We start from the raw sequence: 23,517 nt of genomic DNA, 5'->3' as shown, positions 1-23,517 counted from the left end.
CTGTCATGCATCACTTGAACTCTGTTTGGTTTACAATGCACCATGCTGCGGCCTTGGCCCATAAGGCTTTGGACTATGCTAAGAATAAAGGCACATTTGGGGACCAGTAGCCAACTGGGGACTCACTATTGCTGTTATCAATGACATGACAAATCGCCATCATTAGTGATCGAATGACATTTGCACATTTAGATTGATTGTTTAGCTTTTCCACGTATTTGCAACCCACGGACTAGCAGGGACCCCTGATGATCTTAAGGTGGCCAAACAGATTGAAAATATGATGGTGAAAACTAGAAGGATGCTAGGTTGCATGGGGAGAGGTATGGCTAGTAGGAAAAAGGAGGTATTGATGCCCCTGTATAAGTCTTTGATGAGACCTCATTTAGAATATTGTGTACAATTCTGGAGGCTGCACCTTCAAAAAGATATAAAAGGGATGGAGTCAGTCCAGAGGAAGGCTACTAAAATGGTATGTGGTCTTCATCATAAGCCGTATGGGGACAGACTTAAAGATCTCAATCTGTATACTTTGGAGGAAAGGCGGGGAGAGGGGAGATATGATAGAGACGTTTAAATACCTACATAATGTAAATGTGCATGAGTCGATTCTCTTTCATTTGAAAGGAAACTCTGCAATGAGAGGGAATAGGATGAAGTTAAGAGGTGATAAGCTCTGGAGTAATCTGAGGAAATACTTTTTTACAGAGAAAGAGACAATGGTTACTGTAGATGGGCAGACTAGATAGGCCATTTGGCCGCTATCTTCCATCATGTTTCTAGCTTTGTCGAAACATGGACCGTGTTGGGTCCTAGAGGTTTTGATGTGGGTTGCTAAGTTTCTTTTTTATTCAAGTCCATATCAGGAATATCACCTTTCCAGTGTTGTTTTTATTTGTGTTTATAAAATTACAATTGTACTGAATATTGTTTTTTTATTTTAAAGTTCAATATAAAATCATAACTATTGCAGGCTTGGGATCAGACAAGTTTGTGAGAAGGGGACTGAGCTCTCGGGGATGGGGCGCGGACGAGGACCGTGCTCGCGGAGACAGGGACAAAAACATTTTTCCCGTGTCATTCTCTAGTTTCAACCTCGCACGTCCCTCTTTTCCTTCACCTCCCTTTACGTTCTGGTAGACTGACTGACTTCTTCCACATTAAAGTTTTCCGCTCCCTTCCAGGAGTCACCCGGGTTCGAGAGCTTTTTTGTGTTTTTTTTTTTTTTTTTAAACTTTATGTTTTAAAATCATTTTCATTAACCATTTTCACTGAACTTAATGCCCCCCCCCCCCTAGCTGCTTCTGCGCGCGAAGGGCGCAGGATCCCGGATGACGCCGGCGGCCCCCGACGCGCACCGCGCGCTACCGCTCCGACCGTCGCCAGGCAACCGCTCAAACACGCGGCCGGCGGAAGCAGACGCCTCTTGCGCACGCGGGTCACGTGAGTGCCGCAGAAGTCTCGCGAGCGAGTGGCGGCGGCGGCGGCCTTGGGTGTTTTGGTTGTGGGAAGGTGCTGTGGGGAATTGGGCGGAAGTTTTCGCTTACGGCGCCGGCTTCGCTACTCCCGACCGTCCTGTAAGCCCCTCCTCCCCCACCGAGCCGGCAGCGCGGCGAAGGTAAGCGGCAGGTATTTTTAATTTCGTGCCCCGCGAGGGTTGTTGGGGGTCTGGTCGCCTCGAGGCTGAGACGGGGGTGGGGGGGGACTAGGCCGCACGCAGCGCCAGGCAACTCCCGGGCCCGCTGGCTGGATGCTTGGTCTTGTTCGATTCCGTGGGATGTGGTAGAAGACCCCGTAGGTTTCTGCGTGCGTAAGGCCGCCGTGCCTGCACTGCTCCGCCGGTGAAGATTCGGGGCCTTTACCCCATTCACCCCAGCCATTGTTGCGAGCAGCTGTACACTTTGGAAGTTGCCGTATGAACTGTGACGAGGGGGGGGGGGTGTAAACGGAGCGAGCCAAATGTTAGCCTGCTGTGGTCAGATCTTGAAGGTGCTTTGCGTGGTGGCTCTGTGACGTCCATATCGTAAAGAGCACCGGCAAAGCTAGTTTTATAGTGGCATCTTTTCTGCTGTCTGGTATCGGTTGAAGAATTTTGTGGTGCTTGCGTTTTATCTTCCTGCAGACATTTATTTAAAAAAATTTATACACCGATTTTTACATACATAAAATTATAAAAAACCATAAGACAAACGGTCCTTGGAGATCATACCTACTAAAATGTACATATTACATTTTCGCTCAGCAAATTGTGTTTCTATACTATTGCCCCCTGAGGTCTCTGATCTCTGTATTTCCTCTGAATATCTACGTATTGTATTTCGCTGAATGTCCAGCACTCTTGATTGTAAACCGCCTAGAAGTCGCAATATTGTGGTGGTATAGAAGAATAAAGTTATTATTATTATTATATCTGCAAACTAACACAAAGCTTATATAAAGAGATTATGAATACTTCATCAGTTATACCAGAGAAACAAGTTATTGGCTAGATGTTGTGGCATTCCTTTGGAAGCTTTCTTACTTTCACACGCTATTTCTCTAGCATCATGGCTTCAGAACCAGCACATTGATCCTGTCTTTCATGATGCCTTTTTAGGCCGTATTAGCAGTACATCAAGAGTAAGTAAAGATAAAAAAGAGGGAAGTCTTAGAGAAGTAAACCAAGTACTGTATTTTGCACTCCATAAGAAGCACCCTAGATTTAGAGATGGAAAAACCAAGAAAAAAATATTCTGAACCAAATTGTGCCTCTGAACCCAGCCCCTAGAAAAATAGACAAATGCAGTATACTGCAGCGGACAGATTTTGATCTCTAAATTGAAATCCTACCTTTGTTGTCAGGTAATTTCTGGTTGCTTGAGGGCCGCAATCCAGTCGGGTTTTCAGGATTTCCCCAATGAATATACATTGAAAGCAGTGCATGCACATAGATCTCATGCATAGTCATTGGGGAAATCCTGAAAACCCGACTGGATTGCGGCCCTCAAGCAGGGACTTTGAGACCCCTGCTCTAGATAGTTCTTTTTTCTTTCTTTCTTTTACTTCCTCAGGCCCAACAATTGTCTCTTTCTATTCCCTCCCTCCTTCCTTCCGTCCTATGTCCCGAGTTCGTGCCCCCTCCCCCTCGCTGCCTTCCAGCCTTTGTCTTTCCTCCCTCCCGCATCGAAGCCTACCTGCCTTCCTTCCTCCCACACTGAAGTCTGCCTCCCTCCCGTACTGAAGCCTGCCTGCCTTCCTCCCTGCCATGCCAATTCCTCCTCCCTGGTCCGCCGCTCGCCCACTCCTGCCACAACACCACAATGGGCTGGCCCGGACCTTCTCTCTGACATAGAATTGACGTCGGGGCAAGACTTGTGGGCCCAATTGCACGCCGCCTGCCCTTCTCTTCCTTTCCTGCGGAGGCAAGCGGGTAAGATGGTGGCAAACAGCATCAGCAGGGGTGGGGCCACGAGCAGCAGCAGAACGCCGGGAAGGGGGGGGCCACAAATAGCAGCAGAACACGGGGGGGAAGGGAATGGAAGTGTATTCGTTCCATTAGAAGCAACCCCTTTTTGGGGGTGGGAAAAGTGCATCTTATGGAGCGAAAAATACGGTAATCCAGCCAGTAGAAAGAAATCAGCACACCTTTCTGCCTTCTGTTTCCCCTGTCCCTTTTCCCCCTTACTGCAAGTATATGTGCTCTGAAACGAATGTGTATACAGAGTACTTTTTAATTACTGGGTGGAAGACAATTTTCAGCTAAATTTTACCCAAAATATTCCTCACTTTGTATTTTTTTCATGGGCTCCAAAGAAAAGCCATTATCATTTAACACTACCTTGATTAATTTGCAAAGTATACTTAAATCATTCTAGACTTGTACCCTGTGCACTGTCTGAAAAATCTCATTCTTTGGCCTTCGTCTCGCTCTTTATTGTGATAATTTTCACTGTTTGGGATGGTTCACCCTTGCCATCTCTGTAAGAGCAGGTGTGTGTGTGTTGGTGGGGGTTATTGGATACTCTAGGACAGTGTATCTCAAACTGTGTGCCATGGCACAGTGGTGTGGAGATTCCAGAATTTTACTTTAGAATAGATGACATGTACATCACATACATAAGAATATGTCAATGTTATGAGCGTCTGTGTGTGTAAAGATACAAATGCCCAGACAAGTATCATTCTTTGACGTGATTGGTCCTGGAATACTAATGGCAAGTAATTTTATTTTTTATGCAGTAGTTATCCTAACTTGAGCAACAAAACAATCAAAGCTTTGTTACCGTTTGGATCTTCTTATCTTTGTGAACTTGGATTTTCAGCTCTGACCCGACAGAAATTAAAAAAAGAAAAGAAAACGACTGCAAATGGTGGATGATGAAATGTGTCTTTGCTTGTTGACTTATCGAGCTGCATTTTGAGCTAATTTACACTCAAAAACAAGCTCATCCATCACATTGATTAGCAATTCTATTCTATCTTCTTTAGTTTCACTGTTGTTACAATTACCCATACATAGCTTAAAAAACTTAAAATAAATAAATCTTAAATTAAATTGTTGGTTTTGCAATTTTTAAATTATATAATATGCTGCAAAAAACAGTTGCTCTTTTTTAGTGTGCTGGAGCTAAAAAGGTTTGAGAGACACTGCTGTAGGACAATGTTTTTTGCTAATTTTTAAGTGAGGGCCACTTTTGATTCAAAAGGGCTGAAAGAAGAAGCCACACTTCTGGAAGAGTGAGCTTTCAATGCGACTGGCAGTTGTTTACCACAGAAAAAGAGGAGTCTTCCTTTGCCCAACACATCGAGAAGCAAAACAGAAGAAAGGCAAAGCCAATGTCACAATACAACACAAGGGATTTTATTGAAAGTTTTTATGGGAAGTCCCAACTAGGTTCTCACTGAGACTTCACTGACAAGTTTCTTTAGAAGTTTGGCTGTTAGTACGTCTTTCAGTATGTTCCTAAAGGTCTTTTTCAAGACTATCTGAAATAGAGATACCACTGTAATATCCTGTTATCAATTTGGTATGTCCCCTGATGAAGACAGTGTTCTGCCAAAACCAGGATCCTAGTTGGGACTTCCCATAGGAACTTTCAATAAAATCCCTTGTATTGTATTATAACATCGGCTTTGCCTTTCTTTTGTTTTGCTTCTAATTGTTTACCACAGCCAGTGTACACTGAGGAGATTGCAATGCAAATCCATTGGAAGATAGAAGCCTTAGAAACTGGTCTCCCCCAATGATTAGAGCTGCAGACAAAACAGATGGTGATATCAGAGAAGCATCCTCCATGTTTCCAGTAACAACACAACCTTGTCCTGTTTCTTTTCGCCTTTGGGCTGGAACACTGGTAAACTCACTTTGATTAACACGGAACACCAAAACCACCTTTGGCAGAAAGGAAGGCACAGTATGCAAAGACACTCTTGCTTCCATGAATCTGAGAAAAGGCTCTCCCTCTGCACGATAATGCCTGCAGCTCGATCACCCTCCTAGCCGAAGTGATTGCAACCAAAAGCTTTCTTCAGAGTCAAATTCATGATAGATGCTTCCAATAAAGGTTCGTTGGAACCTTAGTGAGCGCCCCTAATACAATATTAAGATTCTACGTTGGAGATGGCTGCCTCACTGGAGGGTGGAGCTTCAGTGCTCTCTTCAGAAACCTGGAAACATCTGGATAAGAGGCTAGAGATGCTCGATCTACTCTGGCCCAGAAGCATGAAAAAGTAGCTTGAACTTTAAAAGATAACTGTCAAGCTATTCTCCAATCCTTCCTGCGGGAATGAGAGGACATCAGGACTGGAAGCCTGGAAAGGATCCAACTGCTTCTCCTTGCACTAATGCTGAAAAGCTTTCCATGCTTTAGCATAGGTAACCACTGTCACTGGCTTTCTAGAATTGGGGAGAATCGATATCATCATCTCCAAATATCCTTTCCATGCTAAGGTTGTGCGCTCAATAGCCACATCATACGACCAAATAGTTCCAGATTGTCTAAACTATGGCCGCTGCGACAGAATGCTGTGATGCAGCGATAGTCTGAGGCAGGTGTCCCTCTGCAAGTGGACTAGATCAGCGTACTATGGGTGACACAGCCAGTTCGGGGCTACAAGGACTACCAATCCCTGATGGGTTGCTATTCTGTGAATGACTCAGCCTATCATTGGCCACAGTGGGAACATGCACAGCAGTTCTTTTGCTGACCAATGTTGTACAATAGCATCCATTCTGACACCTCCTGTCTCAAATCTTCTAATGAAAAACCGAGGGGTTTCTTGTTGTCAGCCAACACCATGAGATCAAATGTTGGGCGCCCCCCCAGTGTTTCACAATGCATTTGAATGCTCTTTGAGACAATGCCCATTCCCCTGGATCCTGCATCCGCCTGTTGAGGTAGTCAGCTTGGACATTGTCCATTTCTACGGGCGCTACTATTTATTTGGTTTTATATCCCGTCTTCCCAGGAGAGCTCAGAATGAGTTACAAGGTTATAAACACAATAAAGAATATTTATACAAAGTGATGGCAAGCATGACGTCTGAAAAAGATAGTAAAATATAATTAACAAAGCATGGTAAAACACGGTACGTGAGGCATAGTATGGCAAAACATAACATGGCAAACAGTATTACAAGCATGGCTAACCTAGAGATGCTTGATCTATGGCCCAGAAGCATGAAAAACTAGCTTGAACTTTAAAAGATCTAACTGTCAAGCCATTCTCCAATCTTTCCTGCAGGAATGAGAGGACCTCAGGAATGGAAGCCTGGAAAGGATCCAACTGCTTCTCCTTGTACCAATGCACATTGTATATTTGGATTTTCAGAAGATGGACAAGGCATCGCATGAACGACTACTTTGGAAAATTGCAAGCCATGGAAGCAAGGGTGAAATACGTGGATTAAAAACTAGCTGGTGGGTAGGAAACAGAGAGTGGGGTGAATGGACAATACTCGGACTTGAAAAACGTCACGAGTGGAGTGGTGCAGGATTCGGCGCTTGGACCCATGCTCTTCAACATATTTATAAATGACCTGGAAATTGGTACGACGAGTGAGGTGATTAAATTTGCAGATGATACGAAGTTATTCAGAGTAGTGAAGACGCAGGGGGATTGCGAAGACCTGCAATGTGACATAAACACGCTCAAGAAATGGTCTGCGACATGGCAAATGAGGTTTAACGTGGATAAGTGTAAGGTGATGCATGTCGGTAACAGAAATCTTGTACATGCCTACAGGATGTCCGGTGTGGTACTTGGAGAGACCTCCCAGGAAAGAGACTTGGGAGTACTGGTCGCAATGTGTGGCGGCAGCGAAAAGGGCGAACAGAATGCTAGGAATGATTAAGAAGGGGATTACGAACAGATTGGAGAATGTTATCATGCCACTGTACCGGGCCGTGGTACTCCCTCACCTGGAATACTGCATCCAGCACTGGTTGCCGTACATGAAGAAGAACATGGTACTACTCGAAAGGGTCCAGAGAAGAGCGACTAAAATGGTTAAGAGGCTGAAGGAGTTGCTGTACAGTGAGATTAAAGAAACTGGGCTTCTTCTCCCTTGAAAAGAGGAGACACAGGGGACATGATTGAAACATTCAAGATAATGAAGGGAATAGACTTAGTAGATAAAGACAGGTTGTTCACTCTCTCCAAGGTACAGAGAACAAGAGGACACTCTAAAGTTAAAAGGGGATAGATTCCATACAAACGTAAGGAAGTCTTCACCTAGAGAGTGGTGGAAAGTTGGAATGCTTTTCCTGAGGATATTATAGGGGAAAACACCCTCCAGGGATTCAAGACAAAGTTAGACAAGTTCCTGCTAAACCGGAACGTACACAGGTAGGGCTAGTCTCAGTTAGGGCACTGGTCTTTGACCTGGGGCCGTTGCGTGAGCGGACTGCTGGTCACGATGGACCGCTGGTCTGACCCAGCAGCGGCAATTCTTATATACTTATGTAGTATGACACTATAGTACATAAGAATAGCCTTACTGGGTCAGACCAATGGTCCATCAAGCCCAGTAGCCTGTTCTCACGGTGGTGAATCTAGGTCACTAGTACGTGACAAAAACCCAAAGAGTAGCAACATTCCATGCTACCGATCTAGGGCAAGCAGTGGCTTCCCCCATGTCTTTCTCAATAACAGACTATTGACTTTTCCTCCAGGAAATTGTTCAAACCTTTCTTAAAACCAACTACGCTATCTGCTCTTACCACAACCTCTGGCAATGCGTTCCATATATTAACTATTCTCTGAGTGAAAAAAAATATTTCCTCCTATTGGTTTTAAAAGTATTACCCTGTAACTTCAAGTGTCCCCAGTATGTAATTTTTGACGGCATGAAAAATTGATCCACTTGTACCTGTTCTACTCCACTCAGGATTTTGTAGACTTCAATCATATCTCAGTCGTCTCTTTTCCAAGCTGAAGAGCCCTAACCTTTTTAGTCTTTCCTCATACGAGAGGAGTTCCATACCCTTTATCATCTTGTTTGCTCTTCTTTGAAACTTTTCTAGTGCTGCTATATCTTTCTTGAGATAAGGAGTTCAGAATTGCATGCAGTACTCCAGGTGAGATCGCACCATGGTGCAATACAGAGGCATTATAACATTCTTAGTCTTATTAACCATCCCTTTTTTAATAATTTCTAGCATCTTGTTTTCTTTTTTGGCCACTGCCACACATTGGGTGGAAGGTTTAATTGTATTGTCTACAATGACACCCTGATCTGTTTCTTGGGCGCTAACCCTCAAGGTGGACCCTAGCATCTGGTATCTGTGATTTGCATTATTTTTCCCAATGTGCATCACTTTGCATGAAATTCTGAAGTCATAGGATACAATTTTGTTGTCATCCTCATTCCCGTTAAGGGACCGTCTAGCATGTCCCAGTTCTCTGCTATTATCCTGGTAATCTCTCTGGGTGAGAAGGGAAGCACATGTACTGTGACTTGGTACTGCATAACAACAAAATCTGAGCGACCAAGACTTGTCGGAACTCTAGATCCAGCTCCTGCAAAGAACCTGTAATAACTTTGCATTAAATTTCATCAGCCACTTGGACACCCAGTCTTCCAATTTCCTGAAGTCTGCTTGCAATTTTTCACAATCTGCATGCGTTTTAACAACTTTGAAAAGTTTAGTGTCATCTGCAAATTTAATCACCTCACTCATCGTTCCAATTCCCAGTACAGTTCCTTGCGGCACTCTGTTTACTCTCCTCCATTGAGAAAGATGAGCATTTAACCCTACCCTCCATTTTCTATCTGATAACCACCTAATTCAGAACTGAACTTATGATAGAACCTAGCATGGTAGACATGAGATGGCAAACACTGTGTATAGAGACATGGAGGGGCATTTTCAAAACATACGTTTAAGTCCAATTTGGACGTATGGTGCTAGACGTTCAAAGTTGGCAGTAAGAAAATGCTTATTTTCAAGAGGCAAACCACCATACGTCTAGAAATATATATTTTTTAAATCCTCTATCTGGGCGTCCAGGCCATTGGGATGCCCAGACCGACAGGATGTCTATCTTTATACCATATTTTTGACCCAAATTTTGTCAAATTCCCAAATACCCAGAACAAGACCATTTGGATTTGGGAGGGGCCAGTCCTGTAATAGACTGGTCACCCAGACATGGCAACAACAGTGGGTCACCTTAGAGGGCACTGTTGTGAATTCACATAAAGGGCGCCAGATAAACATCTCACCAGAACTCCCATATAGGTTATGGTGAGCCCCCCTACCCTATACCCACCTGTCTAAAACCCGAATAGCCCTTTTGGCTGCAGGTGGCACCTATATGGCAGTAGAGTAGTGTTCTGGGGAGTATTGGTGGGGTCTCATTTTCTACTATGAATGTACACTTTCATCCCCCTTTCGCGGTTTCCGCACTCGCGATTTCACATAATTGTGATTTTTTGGGGAGAGGGGGCAAAACCCCCTATATTTTTGCCTTCCCCCCAGCATCCCGGCCTTACCTGGTGGTCTAGCAGGCTTTCAGGGCAGGAGCGATCTTCCTACGCTCCTTCCCCGTGTAGATCGCCAATAGGAAATGGCTGCCTATGGGAGCTCACGGAAGTCATTTCCTATTGGCGATCTGCACGAGGCAGGAGCGTAGTTAGATCACTCCTGCCCCGAAAGCCCGCTAGACCACCAGGTAAGGCCGGGATGCCGGGGGAAGGTTGGAGGGAGGCGGAGGTGGGTCAGAGCCGGATATTTGCGGTCCGGCTCAGCCCCTATCCCCCGCAAATAACGAGGGAGATGTGTAGTGGTTAGAGTGGCGTATGAGACTTGCTACTCCTTTCTATAGTTCACTAGCTACCAGGCTACTTAGGACATCTGTGTGCGGCTCTACTAGACTTTCCTATACCAGGTGCTGATGTTCTAGAGATAGGTATGTACATTTGTATTCTGATCTTTGTGGGTGTGAGAGGATCCATGTGCACTGGGGGAGTGTGGGGATGCAGTAGTCTTATCCCAGGACAAGCAGGCAGCATATTCCCACACATGGGTGACGTCACCGACGGAGCCCCGCAGCGGACAGCCTCGAAAGCATCTTGCTTGAAGATCTCGAGCTTTCGATTGCTGCATCGCGCATGCGCGCGTGCCTTCCCGCCCAAACTAGGGGGCGCATCTCCTGAGAGGATCCTCAGTTCAACGTTTTCCGCGGAGCCGAGAAGACTTGTCGACTTGGTTCCCGTAGCGTTGTGCCTTCTCTTCACCGCGGCTGAGTACTCTTTATTGTTTTCGGTCGCTGTGTTCGTAATTCTATTTCTACTTATATTTTATTTAAAAAAAAAAAAAAAAAAAGATACATCTTTTGGTTTTTCTTTAGCGTCGGGTTAGAAGATTGAGGCCTAGGCCTCTCTTCTCCGTTCTCGACACGGACTTTGTCCTATCTATGTCCCGGCCTGTTACCGGGTTTAAAAGGTGTTATCAGTGTGGTAGAACTATTTCCATCACTGATCCACATAGTCGGTGTATGATCTGTCTTGGGTCGACTCATCGCCCCGAAGATTGTATTCGCTGCCTCACTCTTCAACCTCGTGCTTTTAAACGTCGCTGCGACAGATTTTTGGAGCTTTTTCCTCGTATGGAGCCTGAAAAAGCTGTGGCCTCGGTCGAGGCATCTGTTAAATCCTCGACTCCGGGACCAACCTCGAGTACTAAAACCTCGACCTCGCCTCCTCGACAGGCCTCGGCCTCGAAGACCTCCGGGTCCTCGGCCTCGAAGGCCTCGACGATGTCCTCGAAGCCTGGATTGGGGGGTAAGTCTCCTGCTTCCTTTTCAGGTACCATCTCTAAGAAGCCGACAGAGTCTACCTCCATTCAGCCTGGGGCCCCAGGTTTGACTCCGTCTTCCAGACCTTCAAAACGTGCTTCCAAGTCCAGGGAATACTCTCGATCGAGGTCGCCCTCCTTGGAACGCACGAGACCTCCTGTGACTCCGAGTCCTTTGGTCTCCGTCCCCATGTTTGAGGATATGCTGAAGTCAATTCTGACTACGCAAATTTCCTCAATAGTGGCTCAGTTGGTACCGGTCTCGACTCTGTCTGCGCAACACCAGCCTGAGCATAAATCGGCACCCTCTCGGCGATCTCCTCGTCGCAGGTCTCGATCCAGGGTTTCCTCGTCAGACTCCTCGTCTGAACATGGAGCTAAACAAGCATTACCTCGATCGAAGCACAGGTCTCGATCTTCGAAGCTTACCTCTACAAAGAGCTCGAAGCATTCTGATATTACTTCTAAAGCTCATACTACCATTGCCTCTTCAATATCGTCGAGGCATTCGAGGTCGAGGACACCACCTTCGAGGCATTTGTCTCGAGAAAAATCTCCTCTTACTAAACCTCGTACTCCGCGCACTTCTCCGACTCGGAGCCTTAAGCGGAAACATTCAGCCACTCCTCCTCTGACAGGCAGTGGAACATCTTCCATCACTTTACATCTTGAATCTGAGCCTCTATCTCAGTATTCACGCGAGGCTTCTCCATCTTTTTCAGTGACACATCGTTCTCGTTCTCTTTCTCCTGAGGAAGCCTCGACCTCGAAGTCTGCTTCTTTTGCTAAATTTGTCTTCGACATGGGACAGGCTCTTAATATTGATTTACATTCTGATTCAAAATACACGCCTGAATACCTTGCGGATATGGAACTTTCTCATCCTCCTAAGGAGACTTTACGTCTACCCATGACACCGGTGCTGAAGCAGACGTTTCTACGTAACATGGAGACTCCTTATTCTGTGACAGCTATTCCATCGAAGCTGGAGTCTAGGTATCGTACTGTTCCATGTAAAGGGTTTGAGAAATCCCAACTTTCTCATCAATCCCTAGTGGTGGAATCTTCCCTGAAGAAGGCTCACCCATCTAAGGTGTCTGCAACAGTTCCACCAGGACGCGAAGGGCGTACTATGGACAAGTTTGGGCGCAGACTTTATCAAAATTCTATGATGACAAATAGAATTTTGAATTATAACTATGTCTTTACTTCATATTTTAATCATTTTTTGAAGCAGTTGTCATCTTTTTGCCCAGACTGGCCCAAAGAACGCCTTTCTGAATATAAAAACATTATTCAATCTCTGTCTCAGTTACGTCTATTCATGTTGCAAGCATCTTATGATGCTTTTGAGCTATCCTCCAGAGTCTCGGCATTTGCAGTGGCTATGAGACGTCTTGCATGGCTCAGGATTGTAGATATGGATCCCAACTTACAAGATCGTTTAGCAAACCTGCCGTGTCAAGGTTCTGAGCTCTTTGATGACTCTATTGAAGCAGCTACTAAAAGGCTTTCTGAGCATGAGCGTTCCTTCGCCTCTTTGATTCGTCCGAAACCAAAACCTTCTCTGACTAGAGCTTACAGACCTCCAGCTCGTCGTTACCCCATGAAGTCCACACCGGCTTTTTCTAGGCCTCCACCTAGACGGCCACAACAACAACGTCCTCAAAAGCCTCAGACACCTGCTCCAACCAAAACAGCTCCGTCTTTTTGACGGTCCAGTGATGAGCATTCCAACCTCTTTGCATCCAAATTCCTCCCTACCAATCGGAGGTCGTCTTTCCCTTTTTTCATCTGTCTGGGAAACCATTACATCGGACCTTTGGGTCCTTACGATCATCCGAGAGGGATACTCTCTGCGCCTGCTTCAGGTGCCTCCAGATCACCCTCCAAGAGAGTGTCTTTCCAGTTCCTCGCAACTCCCTCTTCTTCTTCGGGAGGCTCGAGCTCTTCTTCACCTTCGAGCAGTGGAGGAAATTCCTCCTCCCGAACGCAACCAGGGGTTTTATTCCAGATATTTCCTGGTTCCAAAGAAGACGGGGGATTTGCGACCCATTCTGGATCTACGAGCTCTCAACAAATTTCTAGTCAAAGAAAAATTTTGCATGCTTTCTCTCCCGATCCTGTACTCCCTCATGGATCAAGGGGATTGGATGTGCTCACTGGATCTCAAAGAGGCTTATACTCACATTCCTATTCATCCAAATTTTCGCAAATATCTCAGGTTCAAGGTGGGGAACCTTCACCTTCAATACAAGGTTCTTCCATTTGGCCTAGCAACCTCTCCTCGGGTCTTCACCAAGTGTCTGGTTGTGGTAGCCGCGGCTCTTCGAGCCCAGGGATTGCAAGTTTTTCCTTACCTCGACGATTGGCTTATAAAAGCCCCTTCTCGTTCAGGGGTTACGCAAGCGACCCTTCAGACTATTTCTTTTCTTCAAAGTCTGGGGTTTCATATCAACTTCCCAAAATCTCACTTAGTTCCAACTCAATCGATTCAATTTATTGGGGCGGTGTTGGATTCCATCCGCATGAGAGCTTTTCTTCCTCTCAATCGACAGAATACTCTCTTAAACCTTTGTCATCATGTAACTTCCCTATCAACTATCAGAGCGCGTCAAATGATGGTCCTTCTCGGTCACATGGCATCTACAGTACATGTGACTCCTTTAGCAAGACTACATCTTCGCATCCCTCAGTGGACTCTGGCATCCCAATGGCAGCAAGCTCTAGATCCTCCTTCTCGCCATATAACGGTGACGCCTTCTTTAAAGAAGTCTCTCCGCTGGTGGATGCTCTCTTCAAATCTTTCCAGAGGTTTGCTGTTTCACCATCTTCCTCATCAGAAAGTTCTCACAACAGATTCGTCCGAGTACGCATGGGGAGCCCACGTAGATGGTCTCCGTACGCAAGGATTATGGACGGCCACAGATCGTCGATGTCATATCAATCTGTTGGAACTCAGAGCGATATTTCTGGCTCTCAAAGCTTTTCTTCACATCCTTCACGACCAAGTAGTCCTTGTTCGGACGGACAATCAAGTAGCAATGTATTATGTCAACAAACAGGGGGGAACGGGTTCCCATCCTCTGTGTCAGGAAGCTCTGAAGTTGTGGCATTGGGCGATTTCACACAACATCTTTCTTCGAGCCGTTTATATTCAGGGTATTCAGAATTGCCTTGCAGACAAATTGAGTCGTCTGCTTCAACCTCACGAATGGACGATCAACTCCCCCACACTTCGTCAAGTATTCAACCGATGGGGGACTCCTCGGGTGGATCTTTTTGCGTCACCCAACAACTTCAAACTTCCTCTGTTTTGTTCCCGCATCTTCTCCCCTCTTCGTCTCGAGGCGGATGCGTTTCTACTAGACTGGAGGAATCAGTTCCTTTACGCCTTTCCTCCTTTTCCTCTGATTCTCAAAACTCTTGTCAAATTGAAGTCGGATCATGCCACAATGATTCTCATAGCTCCTCGGTGGCCCCGACAACATTGGTTCTCTCTTCTTCTGCAACTCAGCATCAAGGAACCTCTTCTTCTGCCAGTTTTTCCTTCTCTGCTCACTCAGAGTCAGGGATCCTTACTTCATCCAAACCTGCAGTCTCTTCATTTGACAGCATGGTTCCTTTCCACCTGATGGATTCTGCTGAATTTTCTCAGTCTGTTCAGGATGTTTTTCTGGCTTCCAGAAAACCGTCAACTCGTCAATGTTATAGTCAAAAGTGGACCAGATTTTCTTCTTGGTGTTCCACTCATAATCTTCAGCCAACTTCTTCTTCTTTGGCTTCTGTTTTGGATTATTTACTTCATCTATCCCAGTCGGGTCTCCAATCCACATCTATTAGAGTTCATCTTAGTGCAATTGCTGCTTTTCATCAGCCTTTAGAGGGGAAATCACTCTCGGCACATCCTCTAGTTTCTCATTTTATGAAAGGTCTTTTTAATCTCCATCCACCGATCAAACCTCCCCCTGTGGTATGGGATCTTAATGTGGTCTTGGCTCAACTGATGAAACCTCCTTTTGAACCTATTGACTTGGCTCATTTTCGATATCTTACTTGGAAAACTGTTTTCTTGATTGCTCTCACTTCAGCTCGTCGAGTTAGTGAGTTACAAGCTTTGGTTTCGGATCCACCTTTTACTGTTTTTCACCATGACAAGGTGGTACTCCGTACACATCCCAAATTCTTACCTAAGGTAGTTTCTGATTTTCATATCAATCAGTCTATTGTTCTACCCGTATTTTTTCCTAAGCCACATTCTCACCCTGGTGAGGCGGCTTTGCATACTTTGGATTGTAAACGTACGTTGGCTTTCTATCTTCAACGTACTCAACCTCACAGAAGTTCTCCTCAACTTTTTATTTCTTTTGATCCAAATAGATTGGGTCATCCCGTTTCGAAGCGTACTATCTCCAACTGGTTGGCTGCGTGTATTTCTTTCTGTTATGCTCAGGCTGGTCTTCCTCTACAGAGTCGAGTAACGGGCCATAAAGTCAGGGCTATGGCGGCTTCGGTTGCTTTCCTCAGATCAACTCCTATTGAGGAAATTTGTAAAGCTGCCACTTGGTCCTCGGTTCACACTTTTACTTCTCATTATTGTCTGGATACTTTATCCAGGAGGGATGGCCATTTTGGCCAATCTGTGTTACAGAATCTTTTTTCTTAAATTGCCAACTTCCCTCCTCCCTTTTGATTTAGCTTGGAGGTCACCCATGTGTGGGAATATGCTGCCTGCTTGTCCTGGGATAAAGCACAGTTACTTACCGTAACAGGTGTTATCCAGGGACAGCAGGCAGATATTCCCACAACCCTCCCACCTCCCCTGGTTGGCTTCTTAGCTTGGTATCTGAACTGAGGATCCTCTCAGGAGATGCGCCCCCTAGTTTGGGCGGGAAGGCACGCGCGCATGCGCGATGCAGCAATCGAAAGCTCGAGATCTTCAAGCAAGATGCTTTCGAGGCTGTCCGCTGCGGGGCTCCGTCGGTGACGTCACCCATGTGTGGGAATATCTGCCTGCTGTCCCTGGATAACACCTGTTACGGTAAGTAACTGTGCTATCTGGTAAATTTGGACACCTTTGTGGCATTTAGACCCTTCTAAGCTGGTCTAATTCAAAACGTATAAGTTCTGTCCAGGATGTCTTGCAAAATGTTTGATTATCATTGCAAGACATCCATTTCTAATCCGACCTTTGAGACTGCCCAAAGTCCACCATACCCATCTCGTGCTCTGAACATACAGAGACTGGAACACCTCGCTTGATATTCAGAAAGCTTTTGATTATTGGCACTTGGATGTCCTGGCAATTAGGATGTCCAAGTGTTGATTTAGGATTTTTTTTGGACGTCTGTTTTTTGATTATGGTCCCCATAGCATGGTAGACATAGTATGACAAATATAGTGTGAAAGATATGATGTATAGTATAGTAGAGTGAAAGAGAAAAGGTGACAGTATGACAAATGTTGCAGAAAGCATTGTATGACAAAACATGACATGGTCAGATATAGAATATAGTACATAGTATGGTGGGATCTTGAACAGTGTAGGCTCTACCTCATACCACCAGAGGTGACTTGGTAGAGTAGAGCATTTATAAAGTGTGACCATATATGGCATGGTAGGACAAACCATATCAGCCTATAGGTGGACTTCCACCCATCAAAATAAGTGGGCTTCCAGCTTCAGAGAACAACTCTTGGTCCCCATTACCTGTTGGCATACGCCACCACTGTAGCATTATCTGAGAATACTCTGACTGCTTTGCCTTTCAGACGTGTCTAGAAAAATTAGAGAGCTAACTGAATAACTCTCAACTCCAGTCTATTGTTGGACCATGTTTTCTGCATTGGGTGACCCTCACAATGACCACCCCCCCCCCCCCCCCACTATAAAATGACATGGAGACCCTTTTCCACAGTAAAATCGCAGGAACGGATAAAATTTATATTTGTTCACCGCCGGCATGGGGACAAACCTTTTCTCTGCTCTGTGGAGCGGTAAAAAGCTTTGTTCTCATGGGGAACCCCTCCTACCACAACTCCCCGATATCCCACCATCGCGGGTCCAGCAATTCCAGGCCCTCCCCTTGTGGATAGAGTAGCTCCAGACCATTCCCCTCGCTCGTGCGTCTGGCAACTCCTACCAGCTTCCCTCCCTCCCTGCCACTGGCACAAACCTTGCAGAGCAAACTGACACAGGCTTGCTCGATGATGCTCATGGCCTTCCCTCTGCTGGGCTCCTCCTTATGATGCAACTTCATTTTTTTGCATAAAAAGGAAGTTGCATCATAAGGAGGAGCCCAGCAGAGGGAAGGCCACGAGCATTGTTGAGCAAGCCTGTGTTTGACAGCTTGCTCTGCAAGGTTTGTGCCAGCGGCAGGGAGGGAGGGAAGCCGTCTGGACTCGCTGGATCCATGAGCTAGTGCTGCCCGATTCACCTCCCAGTCTCACTTTAAAAAACTAATTATGGTCTGTGGAGGATCGCTGGTGAACTTTCTCTCTGCTGCGGTCCCACCCCTCCTCTGACCTAATGTCCTGTTTTGGTCTGGGGCAGACCGTGGCAGAGTGAAAGTACACTGGCAATCCTATGTAGGCCATAATTAGTTTGTAAAGTGAGACTGGAAGACCAGGGGGACACCGGATGATGGTGTAGAGAAGGAGGAAGCATGACAACCTTTGGGGGGAGCCCTCTGGTGTAGCTATTAGAAGTACATGGAGAAAGGGAGGGGGTCCAAAGAGAGGGGCATATACCAGACTGAGAGTGGAAGGTGGAGGGGAAGAAATAATGGGTCTGAAAACAGAGGAGAGGGAGAGAGATGGTGGACAACGGGATGGAGGGAGGGAAAAGAAAGGAAGAGAAGTTGGACCCAAGGGTTGCTGTGCAGGGAAGACGGATAGAGATACTGGATAGGAGGGCAGTTGGGAAGAGAAAGGGTGAGATAATAGACTTTGGGATGGTGGGGAAGGAGGGAGAGAAGCTGGATGAAAGGGTAATTGAGAAAAAGAGAAATGGTGGATTTGGGGGATGGTGGGCTCCATCTCTGCAGCCGCTCTTTCATTCTTCAGGCTGCTAGCAGTGTGAGTGAAGTAAACATGCTGCCTTCACAGCTGGAAGCTTTCCCTCTGCTACATTAGATAGATTGTGAACCTACTAGGACAAACAAGGAAAAATGTTTGAGTACCTGAATAAATTCATGTAAACCATTTTGAGCTCCCCTGGGAGAATGGTACAGAAAAATGAATGAATACAAACAGAAACCAGAGCCTGGGACCAATATGATTTGAATAATGACCAGACAACAAAAGGTAGAAAAATAATTTAATTTTTCTATTTTGTGATTAGAATATATTTGAACTGAAATGTTTTTCCTGCTAGTGCTGGTATTACACAGGGGTAGAGCCCAGGGCAGAAATTTGGGAGGGGGCCCCAAAGCCCTCTACTAGCCTGTGTCATCTTGAGCTTCCAGTAGGCTTAGGGCTTTCTCTAGTCAGGGGGCAGTTGTTCTAATTGCACTCCTTGGCCTAACACCATCCCCAGCATATGTGATCTTTATATTTTGCACAGTATAGAAGGAAATGAATCTTATTTCATTGGTGGTGTACTATATGGAAGGTGTGTCTTCTTGGGATTTTGGTATAATTTTTGGTCAGTTATTATGTATTTAGCATTTGTATTCTGTATGTGACCAAGGTATTCTATTAGGATGAATTTTCTATGTAACATTCCCTAGCAACAGCAGCAGATGAATCCAGAGACCAATGGGATAGCACACATCTACCAGCAGGCGGAGATAGAGAAACTGATTAACAGGTGGTCTTATAGACTGGCATTCCTCCTATCCATTCAGTTTGCTCTATCTCCCAGCAGGGGTTTGTAGCTATATATCTAGCTCCTGGATTCTGGCTGTGCCAGGTGCTTTTAGTGTGAATTTCTAGTCTTCTGTTGAGACTTGTTCTCTTCAGAGAGACAGGGGTGCCTGGCTTTGGGAGCTACACCTGGGCCCCCCCAGGTCCCTTCTTCACCCTCCCCTCCTGTAGATTGAGGGGTTCACTTGGGCTCTACATTTTCTTCTTTCCAGTGTAAAAAAAAAAAATTTGTATTGAGCCTCCCTTTACTGTGCTGGGCTGTGCCTTTTGGTCAGCTTCTTGTTGTAACTGCCAGCCATAACTCGTTTGCTGTTGTGCTGTGAGCATTTAGGTGAGTGATTTTTTGCTGTTTTGAGGGTGTTTGGTCGGTACCGGGTGTTTGTCGGTTGGAAGGGCTACGTCGGCAGTTTTGGCGGGCTTTCTCCGTTTGTAAAAAAAAAAAAAAAATGGCGGCAGAGACTGTGAAGAGGTGTTCGCGCTGTGGGAAGCGCAGAACACCGTCGGGGCTGTGCTCTGCCGGTTGTGCAGACACACCGGCAGAAGATTCATTCCTGCCGAAGTGTGATTTGGATTTTTCACGTGCGGGAGAAGTGCGATCGGGCTCCTCTTCCCTCGCGGCTGAGTCGGCCATGCTTCAGTGCGCGCCTGCGTCTGAAGTGACTTCGGCGGCTGCTGGTGCATCGGGAACGCTGGGGGAAGCCGCGGTCGGCAGGGCCGGCGGGATTTGGCATGGGCTCGTTTTCGCCAGAGTTTATTATGCTGATGAACAGTGCTTTTGTTTTACATAGCTCTCAGCCTGCTCAGCCAGTTCATGTAACTTTTCCTGTGCTGCCTGTTTCTTCTACTTCCACTACTACTACTGGTGCTGCTGCTTCTCATGCTACTTCCCCTCCGGCGCAGTCTCAGGCGGCGAAGAGACGTAGACTGGCGGCCGCGGACGAGGGGGACCCTGACCCCGTCTCCCCCTTATCTGTTACTCTTCCTGAGTCGCTGGAGGAAGGTGAGGTGCTGGACTTGGAAGCGGAGGAGCCCCAAGGTAGGGACTTGGATGATCCTTCCGCGCTCCGGCTTTTTCACAGGGAAGAACTTTCCTCTTTAATTTCTAAGGCATTGCAGGGATTGAACATCTCGCAGGAAGATCCTCAGGTTTCTGGGTCCGCGAACCCCCTTATGGCAGGGACGCGAAAGCCGCCTAGATCCTTTCCGGTGCATGAAGCCATGCAGGAGCTTATCGCGACGCAATGGGACACGCCAGAGGCCAGTCTAAGGGTGTCGAAAGCTATGCGGCAATTGTATCCTATTGCTCCGAATGAACTCGAGAAGTTTAAGTGACCCAGGGTTGACGCGCTGGTGGCCGCGGTCAACAAAAAGATTACCTTGCCAGTGGAGGGGGGTGTGGCGCTGAAGGATATTCAGGATAGGAAGGTTGAATGTCCTTTGAAGTGGCAGCGGTCACCTTACAAGCCGCGGTTTGCAGTTCGTATGCTGCGCGGGCATGTCTGCAATGGTCTCAGCTGATGGCAGATAATATGATGGAGTCCGGGGGTTCTGTTCCCTCGGAACTGGCTGATTTGGAGTCTGGTCTGGCGTATTTGGCGGATGCCTTGTATGATATTATTCGCGCTTCTGCCAAGCAGATGTCTCTTTCGGTTGTTTCTCGCAGATCTTTGTGGCTCCGTAATTGGGCGGCAGATGCGGCATCCAAGCTTCGGCTCGTGAAACTCCCTTTTAAGGGCCGTTTGTTGTTTGGGGAGGATTTGGACAAATTGGTGAAGGATTTTGGTGATACCAAAACGCAGCGCTTAATGGAGGACAGGCCTCGCCCCTCTTTGAAGTCCTCGGCTGCCAGACCGCGCTTCCGGGATGTTAAGAGATATAGGCCAGGTAAGCCATCCTTTCAGCCCGCTTACGGTTCCTTCTCTACTTCAAGACCTAGGTTTCCGCAAAAGAGTTCCTTTCGTACGGCGAAACCCCCATCAGTTCAGCCAGCCCGTGCTCCAGCAAATCGCACTCCACAATGATGGGGTCCCGGCTCCCTCCGCCATTCCCTTGGGGGAGCGGCTGTCTGCCTTTCTGGCGGAGTGGGCCAAGATAACGTCAGATCAGTGGGTTTTGGACATTATTCGCGACGGTTACAAGTTAGAGTTTTCCTCTCCCGTCGCCGATTCTTTCTTGGTATCCCCGTGCCACGGGGCGGCCAAGGTGGCCTCAGTCCGCCTAACTCTTCAAGTGCTTCTGGATCTGGGGGCGGTAGTGCCGGTTCTCCGGGAAGAGGTAGGTCTCGGCAGGTATTCCATTTACTTCATTGTGCCCAAAAAAGGGGGGTAGGTCAGACCGGTGCTGGATCTCAAGAGGGTCAACAAATTTCTCAGGGTTCGCCATTTCCGTATGGAGACTGTTCGCTCAATTATTGTAGCGGTTCAACCTGGGGAGTTCCTCACGTCCCTCGATCTCAAGGAGGCGTACCTCCATATTCCGATCTGGCCTCCGCATCAGAGGTTTCTTCGGTTTTCGATCCTAGGCCAGCATTATCAATTTCGGGCGATGCCCTTTGGTCTTGCCACGGCTCCCCGCACCTTTTCAAAGGTGATGGTGGTGGTGGCGGCATTTCTGCGCAAAGAGGGAATTCATGTGCACCCTTACTTGGACGACTGGATGATCCGCGCCTCCTCCAGGCAGGAGAGTTTGTCGGTTACTCAGAGAGTGATCTTGGGATGGATCATCAACTTTCCCAAGAGCTCTCTGTCTCCGTCCCAGTCCTTGGAACATCTGGGTGTGAGGTTCGATACTTGTCTGGGGAAGGTGTTTCTGCCCTGGGACCGGGGAGAGAAGTTGCAGTCTCAGGTTCGTCTGCTTCTCCGGTCGCCCAGGCCTCGAGTTTGGGATTATGTACAGGTTCTGGGCTCGATGGTGGCGGCTCTGGAGGTGGTGCCTTGGGCTCGGTTTAACATGAGGCCGTTACAGAAGTCTCTTCTTTCCCGGTGGTCCCCAGTGTCTCAGGACTACAATCGGCGTCTCCAGTGGAGTCCTCCGGCGTCCTACAGCATGCAGTGGTGGCTCAGCGAGGTCAATCTGTTCCGGGGCATGCCACTTGCGACGCCGGATTGGGTCGTGATTACGACGGATGCCAGTCTTCTGGGCTGCGGAGCTCAGTGCCTGCAGGCCTCGGCGCAGGGCATTTGGTCCCCGGAGGAGGCCCAGTGGTCAATCAATATGCTGGAGTTGAGGGCGATCAGGCTTGCGCTTCTGGCATTTCAGTCCATGGTTCAGGACCGTCCGACCAGGGTCTTTTCGGACAGTGTCACGGCGGTGGCGTATATCAATCGCCAGGGGGGTACCTGGAGTCCTCAGTTGGCCGACGAGGCGATGGTTCTGTTTCGATGGGCGGAGGTGCATGTTCCTCTTCTCTCGGCGACGCACATTGTGGGTCACGAAAACGTTCAGGCTGACTTTCTCAGCAGAAATCTTCTCGATCCAGGCGAATGGGAGCTGTCCGCTCTGGCGTTCGAGCTGCTGGTCCTGCGGTGGGGTCTCCCAGAGATGGATCTCATGGCCTCGTACCGCAATGCAAAGCTTCCTCGATTCTTCAGCAGACGCAAGGAACAGGAGTCGGAGGGGGTGGACGCGTTAGCCCTCCCGTGGCCGCCGGGTTGCCTTCTTTATGTGTTTCCTCCGTGACCGATGATAGGTCGGGTGTTGCACCGCATCTCTCTCTTTCAGGGCAGGGTGATCCCGGTGGCTCCGGATTGGCCGCGTCGGCCGTGGTACGCGGACCTGATTCAGCTGTCGGCGGGCGATCGGCTGATGTTCCCGGTAACTCAGGACTTACTGACTCAGGGTCCGATCTCCATGGAAAATCCGTCCCAATTTGGTCTTACGGCCTGGCTCTTGAACGGTCGCGGCTGAGACGTAGGGGCTATTCGGAACAGGTTATTTCCACTCTTCTTCAAGCCAAAAAGATTTCTACCTCTGCCTCCTGTGCTAGAGTCTGGAGAGTTTTTGAGTCTTGGTGTAAGGGGCAGGGTGTTTCGCCCTTCCAGGCGTCTCTGTCGGCTATTCTTTCCTTTCTGCAGGAGGGTGTAGCTAAAGGATTGGCCTATAATTCCCTGAAGGCTCAGGTGGCGGCCATTGCTTGTTACAGGGGCCGGGTCTCTCGTTCTGCGCTCGCGTCGCAACCTGACGTGGTTCGATTCCTCAAGGGGGTCCACCATATTCAGCCTCCTGTCAAACGCACCTGTCCCGCGTGGAGTCTTAAACTTGTCCTTGGGGGTTTGTGGGCGGCGCCGTTTGAGCCTTTGTCTACTGCTACTCTGAAAGATGTCACCTTGAAAACGGTGTTTTTGGTGGCTATGGCTTCAGCCAGACGGGTGTCG

The 23,517-nt window shown here is 47.4% G+C and overlaps 1 protein-coding gene across 3 annotated transcripts in view; it reads left to right on the top strand.

The window, feature by feature from the left end:
- The first annotated feature begins 1,397 nt into the window (after positions 1–1,397).
- The window catches only part of SMNDC1 (survival motor neuron domain containing 1), a 63,401-nt gene continuing 41,281 nt past the window's right edge, over positions 1,398–23,517 (top strand). Inside the window, exon 1 of one of the 3 annotated variants that reach the window (XR_004539209.1) lies at positions 1,398–1,618. The gene's annotated coding sequence lies outside the window, so the exon portion shown is untranslated. Of the gene's footprint in view, positions 1,630–23,517 lie in introns of all 3 variants that reach the window. The other 2 variants (XM_033941930.1, XM_033941929.1) reach the window with 2 other exon arrangements.

This window comes from Geotrypetes seraphini, chromosome 4, assembly GCF_902459505.1.
Source record: "Geotrypetes seraphini chromosome 4, aGeoSer1.1, whole genome shotgun sequence".
Lineage (NCBI taxonomy): Eukaryota > Metazoa > Chordata > Amphibia > Gymnophiona > Dermophiidae > Geotrypetes > Geotrypetes seraphini.
This window is presented reverse-complemented; position numbering and strand designations above follow the sequence as displayed.